Genomic DNA, 6,648 nt, shown 5'->3' on the forward strand with positions numbered 1-6,648 from the left:
ATTCAAGGCACTTTGCATCACTTTCAAAGCCTTGAAATTTACCACCCCTAGCATCCTGGCCAGCATAGTATCTCCTTATGTTCCCGCTCGTCATCTCCGCTCACTAGGTCAATACCTGGTGGGGGTCCCTAGGTCTCGGAGAGTGCAGACGAGAGGCCGCTCCTTCCGCAGCGGCCCGCCTACCTCTGGAACTCTCTGCCTGTCTGCATCCGGAGCTTTAACAACTACTTAGAATTCAGGGGGGCGTGGCTTGGCGCCTGATGGTGATGGCGGCGCCCGTGTGAGGCTCGGCTGACGCCTCGGGAGACATACTTCTCTCAGCCCGACTTTTCCTGCTACACAGATCCTACTTGACGACGGAACACCTCCGGACGACGCCGTGAACCATTTCATGAGTTGAGATGCCCTGAAACAGGAGAATTTACTACGGCAGTTGGCGGCTTCACTCAAGGTATTATCGCGGCCGCCATTTTATGACGCCACCACTCGTTTTGAACTAATGCCGCTTCTGTGAGGAACTTTATTTACATCACAACCGCTCGCCTTTTAGAGCTTAGAGCTTTCTCTAGTATGAATTTGCTTACCTTCCTCACCACCTGTTAGCACTTCATTTATTCTTCACAAACTCTACAATGAAAGGCTGCTGCATTGTTTCTTTCACAAGAGTGCTTCATGTCCTAAGCCTCACTCTCCTGTCAATACGTATGAAACCTCTTCAAGCCATACATAGCAGTCCTCTTTATTTAAGCTTATGCTGAACTTTTACTTTATGCTGTCTTTCACCGGGTGAATAATACTCAGGTTGAAAGTGCGTCATCATTTTCTGCTTCTGTCTCGTCACATCTACTGGCCAAGGGAGCTACCAAGCTACGCATTTTGGCTTATTACTATGCCAACGAAGTGAATGCTGCAGCTCTGTTGCTCTATTTCCACTCACTAATTCACGCCGTCAATGCTGCTCACTTGCTACGTTCTGTTGGCGGATGTTGGACCTCCTTTCGACAGTTTTTTAGTCTGAACCCTATCATATCCAGCAGTATTTCCTTGGACTTTTCATTTTCATCTTTCCCAGCTTCAAACTCTTGCGCATCTACCTGTATTGTGCGCTTTGTAAGTTGACATAGGTTCCTATATTTTATATGGGACGGCTCAAACTTATGTCGCGCATACACTCCAAATCTACGACGAAAGTGGCTTTTGTGAAAAATTCAAAAGTGTTCTCTGCTCTCTCTAAACTAGAGGACTCTCTCACTTCATCTGGCTCTGACACTGCCATGGAACCTTCCCAGACAGCATCAGGGAAAACCAACACCAAGAGGCTGAAGAAAGATCCTCCCTCACCTCTCAAATCCTCTCCACCTGTTTCAATGGAGCTCCTTTTTGAAGAGATAAGATCCTTTAAACCTTTTTTGGAAGTAATCGGGACCCTACGTCCTTTTATGGAGGAAACCAATGCCAAGCTTCAAACTCTTACAGATAATTGGTCGCAAATTGAAACCAGAGTCTCTTCAGTTGAACAATCTGTTGCTTCCTTTCAGGAAACTCATACCGCAGTTTCCCATATAACCTCACAAGTAGGTGCCCTCCAGAAGCAGGTGGAGGAGTTGGAAAATAGGAACAGACGGAATAACCTACGCATTTACGGCTTGGTTGAGGGTCTTCAGGGTTCGGACCCAATCACTTTCTTTCGATCCTTCCTTCCTAAGGTGCTCCACTTGCCGGAAGGTATGACTCTTAACATACAACGTGCACACCGGCTGGGGCGTTTACCTACATCTGCTTCAATGTCCCAGCGACCAAGAGGTGTCATTCTCTATTTTCTGGAATATACTGACCTTCTGAAGGTTCTTATGGCCGCCAAAGCTTCACCGAAATTATCATGGTCTGGTTCTCCCCTGTTCTTCGCTCAGGATTATGCAAAGGCAACTGCTAATCGTCGAAAGCCCTTCTTAGGCATGAGAGATGTCCTTCGTTCCATGGGTGCCAGGTATAGACTGTATCATCCCTGTTTGTTTAAAGTAACCTACAACAACAGGACAACCACCTTAGAAGATCCGGTACGCCTACAGAGCTTTATTAATGCACACAAGACTACTGCCATGGACTCTTCTGGGCCTTCCTCGTCGCATCCTGGCTGAACAGTTGCCGTGCTGGTTCTTGTTCTTCTGATGTTTTCGTTTTAGATGTATCCTTGCCCTCCTATTTTGCTCTGCTCCCTTGCTTGTTACTCCCCTTTGCTTGTATAGCTATCGATTGCTCCTTGTTCTTCGTTGTTCTCCTTTGATTCATGTTTGTAATTGGTTTTGTATTTTCCCATTTTGTCTTTGCAGGATTCTTCCCCGTTTGATGATGTCTCCCTGGCTTACTGCCCGGCTGTCCACGTCTGTGCTGCCTTGCCTAAGGGCCCCTCCCCCCCCAGCTCCATTTTGTCTTCTCCTTTTGTAGATATGTTGTTCCCCTACTTCCCCTTGTTATTTTATTCCCTTTTTTCCCTACCTTTCCTTTTGTGTTTCAACTTCCTTGTCATTGCAGCGGTTCTAACTTATTTTCTTTCAGGTTGTAGTTCTTTCCTTCTCTTTTCTTTTCTATCAACAATTTTCTTGAACTCCTCTCTAATTTTTCCTTTGTCCCTTTTCCTTGCGCGTTCCTTCATCTTTGCAAATTTCCTTTTTCTTTCTCTTTTCTCATTTTATACTGCTTCTTTGTTCCCTTTTTCTTCAATCTTCTTCATGGGTCTTTCTCCTATTCTCTTGTATGCTTTTTATACACGCTGTTTTTTTCTTATTCATTTTATCCTTCTCTTTTCTCTCATATTTCTCCTTATTTCTCTCTTTTCTCTTGATTTGCTCGCACCTATCGCTTTTTACATAGGGTTCATTTACAACAACTTTGTTGCCTTACTGTATAGGTCATGTCTTTGAATATAATTCCCTGGAATGTTAAGGGTATTAATTCCCCAATTAAGCGTCAACGCATTTTATCTCACTTAGCCAAGTTGAATGTTGATGTTGCTTTTCTTCAGGAAACTCACCTTTCTGAGGTAGAATCTGCTAAGCTTAAAAGAGGTTGGGTGGGAGACGTTTTTTATTCGCAAGGTGATGGTAAACGGAATGGTGTTGCAATTCTTTGTCGCAGGTCTCTTCTTTTTACAGTCATTTCCCAAGAATCTGATACTAATGGCAGATGGACACATGTCAGACTATCTCTTAGAGGTGTACCAATCTCTCTTCTTAATGTTTGTGGCTCCACTAATGGCGAACCCCTTTTTTGGGCTGAGTTTTCTCCATGCATCACCCAATTCATGGATGATAATTGTACCCTTGCAGGGGATTGTAATAACCTCTTGATCCATTTTTAGACAGGAAATCTGATGCCACTTACATCCCCACTAAATAACATAAACTTTTTACACAAGCTATATCCCAACATAAGCTTGTTGACTCCTGGCGATTATGTAACCCAACTTTGCAGGAGTTTACTCTTTATTCATCATATCATCATTCTCAATCACGGATTGATTACATTTTTGTTTCCCATGATCTTGCCCAAACGCTTACTACAGCAGAAATCGGTCCGATTTTGCTATCGGATCACGCCCCTGTAATAGTTAGCCTAGAGGTGATCCCCAAAGTTGATGGGCCTAGGAGATGGCGTTTTAACAATGCCCTCCTTTTGGATTCCAAGTTTTCCTCTTCCTTCACTGCCTTTTTTGATGAATTTTTTCTGTTTAATGATGTCCAGCCCATTTCAAAACACACTGTTTGGGATGCTTTCAAAGCAGCTGGCTACGACTTTTTTATTAGTTATGTCGCAAAAAAACACAAAACTGCTTGCCAATTTACTAAATCCCTCCTTCTTGACATTAAAAGATTGGAACACGCCTATTTTACATCACATTCCATGGAAAGTCTGACTGCTTTGGTCGCTGCTAAGCTTAAATTCAATGAAAAATACACTGAAGATGCTTCACTATAGCTACTTAAGTCAAGTGCTAAGTTTTATGGCGGTAGGAATAAGGCTGGGAAGATTCTTGCTAATTACTTGAAGGTTAAACATAACAAGATAACAATTGACTCTGTTTATGGCACCAATGCACACCTGCAACATAAAGATGCTGACATCCTTGCTACTTTTTCCTGTTTCTACGAGACCTTATATACTGCTGACACTCAACCCACCGCTCAATCTCTCACACACTTCTTCTTAACTATTCAAACGCTTGCACAGTTCCCCCTCGATCTTTCTTCTTTGGAAACTGACATCTCACAGAAAGAATTATTCACTGCACTCCAACAGCTTAAACTTACCAAACAAACTTAACAAAACTCTGGTTTTACCGTTGAGCTTTACCTTCATTTCTCCAAGTTACTGATTCCAAAGCTTCATTCCCTTCTTCATTCTTTTGCTGATTCAGGTACTTCTTCAGGGACCTTTTCTGATGCACACATATGTCTAATTCCCAAACCCGGGAAAGATTTGCAATACTGCAAAAACTACAGACCAATCTCCCTTGTTAACATTGATTATAAAATCTTTGCCAAATCATTAGCGATAAGACTGGACCATTTGCTTCCTGACCTCTTAGGTGAAGAACAGTCTGGCTTTGTTAAAGGTCGTTACATTACTGATAACACCAGGCTTTTATTAAACATATTATCAAAATCATACCATCTTCAACATTCCCTCGCGGCGATAGCCTTGGACGCTGAGAAGGCGTTTGACAGGGTCGAATGGCCTTATCTTTTTACTCTCGGATGGTTTGATTTGGCCCTAAATTTATTTCCCTAATCTCATTACTATATTCTAGCCCACGAGCTGCAGTTTATGCCAATGGTCAAATCTCCCCTTACTTTGACCTTGGCAGAGGTGTCCGTAAAGGTTGTCCCCTTTCACCTATTCTTTTCAACCTCGCTTTAGAACTCTTCTTATCCAAGCTACGCCAAAACCCCGACATTCACGGCTTTCAGACCACGGAATCCTCCATTAAACTAGCTGCTTACGCGGACGATATCTTACTCTTTATCTCGAATCCCACTGTCTCCATCCCTGCTTTTTTGGAGGAAGTACGGTATTATTCCTTAATTTCTGGTTACAGACTCAATAATGATAAGTGCGAGATCCTTCCCCTGACGAAATTCACCTTTAAACCTGACTTCAGCGCCTCCAATTTTACCTGGAGCCCCTCCCTCATTATGGGGCAGATTTATGAGGCCCTTGCGCCACGTTTACGCCGCTGTTGCGTCACGCAAGGCGGCGTAAACGTGGCGCATCCCTACGAACGATTTACAATGTGATGCATCTAGGCAGATGCGTCACGTTGTAAAGCCCTGCGCCGCTTGTGGGCGTTCCGGCGCAGGGTGGGCGTTCCGGGGCAGGTGCGCCTCGCAAAAGTGGCTGAGTGAAATCTATGAGATTTCACTCAGTCACTTTTAAGCCAATGCTGAGTCAAAAGCCTGCGCCTGCTTGAAGCAGGCGTAGGTCTTGACGCAGCATTGTTAAAATGGGGCACCCCCGAGCCTTGCTGGAGCTGCGTCGCGCTTGCGACGCAACTCCAGCAATGCGCCACATTTCCGGCACAGATGCGTCACGCATCTGTGCCGTTTTTGCACCATGATGCGCCGCATTATAAATCCGGCGCACCTTGGCTGGCGGAGCTGTGGCGCACTGTGGCGCATGTTAACTGGCGCATCCCTGGGGATGCGCCAGTTAACATAAATCTGCATCTAAGTATTTAGGATTGCACATTACCCCCTCCATCCCTGACACTGTTTCCCTCTGCCTTACTAAATGCATTCAAAAATTATCTGACCTCACTGCTAAGTGGCACCCTCTTTACTTGTCTTGGTGGGGTCGCTTAGACACTATTAAGATGATGTTATCCCCCTTTGTTCTGTGTACCCTCTCCAATCTCCCAATCTCTATCCCATCCAAATTTTTAAAGACAGTCAACTCAGTCTTGTTATCCTTTCTATGGCATAACAAAAATTCCAGAATGTCCCTTGCTAGACTCATTCGCCCTGCTTCCGAAGGGGGAGTCAATTTTCCGGACTTTCTGGCTTACAACAAGGCTTTTCTGTTGCGTCAAGCTTCCTTTTGGTTACAAGACCCTGATTCCCCTTGCCCTTTATGGACCAAGGTGGAACGTCTCTTCCTCTCTCCATTCTCTTTTGCTGACTATATCTCTTTTTCCCACAAACCCTCCTCAATTCCTACTTCTATCCATAAATTCACTGTCAAACTCCTCTTGTCCTTTAATCCTTCCCCTCCTACAAATATTGCTGGCTTCTTTTCATCTACCATTTGGCATAATAAGCACCTTCTAATTCGAGGCAAACCCTTTTATTGGAAATCTTAGAGATCCAAGGGGTTGCTTTGGATTTCGCAGTTATTCTCACGATCTACCTTTTTGCCTTTTCATACCCTTTGTTCTACCTTTGATTTGCCCCTTTCCTTCGCTCCCAAATATCTTCTCCTTAAAGCAACGGCCATGGACACCTACTGGAGACTTTCCGGGGTGGCCCCCTCTTCTATTTCACCTGGTCCCACTCTCCAACTACACTCTGTTCTACAAACCCTTCCTAAAGCTTCTGTTGTCTACAAGCACCTTCATGCACATACACTCCCCATACGTAAATCCAAAGTGGAGGA

The sequence above is a fragment of the Lissotriton vulgaris genome, chromosome 3_1 (genome assembly GCF_964263255.1).
Source record: "Lissotriton vulgaris chromosome 3_1, aLisVul1.2, whole genome shotgun sequence".
NCBI classification, from domain to species: Eukaryota; Metazoa; Chordata; class Amphibia; order Caudata; family Salamandridae; genus Lissotriton; species Lissotriton vulgaris.